Source organism: Penaeus monodon, chromosome 30 (genome assembly GCF_015228065.2).
Source record: "Penaeus monodon isolate SGIC_2016 chromosome 30, NSTDA_Pmon_1, whole genome shotgun sequence".
Taxonomy (NCBI): domain Eukaryota; kingdom Metazoa; phylum Arthropoda; class Malacostraca; order Decapoda; family Penaeidae; genus Penaeus; species Penaeus monodon.
In genome coordinates, this window is record NC_051415.1 from 20,450,155 (window position 1) to 20,451,027 (window position 873).

Consider the following 873-nt stretch of genomic DNA (forward strand, 5'->3'; position numbering starts at 1 on the left):
TTCTTATATACACGTCACGGCAAGAATATTTATTGCGTCCACCTTTCCAGAAACAGATTCGACGAAGAAACCTAAGCTTTAAATCATCAAGGGAGAATCTCGAAGACGGTAACATATATCCTCAGTGAGAGATGTGCTTCTTCGGTAGAGGAAAACAATTTTTTTTCTTCTTTTTTTGGGCCGTAATGTATTAATCTTTCGGCAAGCAGACACGCTGGGTGATACGTTACGGGCGTGAGAATGGGCGTGCGTGGAGACGGATTTGGCACATGTATGGAGGCGGAGGAGAATGTGGGCGGCGCATTGTGTTCTGAAAGATTTCCCGGTCTGTATCGGTGGTAAAACTTCTGACGAAAATTTCCTCCCAGTTAAAAATAGTCTAGACGAAGAAGATATAAAACTGAATGAATACTACCAGTGATGTATTCAGCAGTGTTCAGCAGAAGAGCAGTAGTAACCGATAACTTCTGCCTGAACTGCTACCCTGCAAGAATTTGTATACAGTCATTGCTGTTTTAGCCACAAGAATTAAAACAAATTCCCGAAAACATCTTATGAAAATCAGTATATGCCGCAAAACCTTACATGAAGTAACCACAATTCTGTTAAACTTAAACAGTGTTCCCGGCAGCTTGCAACATCAAGAGGTGGAGATCTGGCAACAATGGCGGGCCTTGCAGAAGGTATAGTAATCCTGCAAAGTCAAGCCAGCCAAGTAATTACAGACCATTAACGAGAAAATTATTAGCATTTAAACTCTGGAGTAACGACAATGCTGAATAACGAGGGGAGAAAGGAGGGACAAAGAAGAGGAAAAGGGAGATGATAAATTTAATTATATATATGTGAATTGACAGATATGCGGATAGGGAT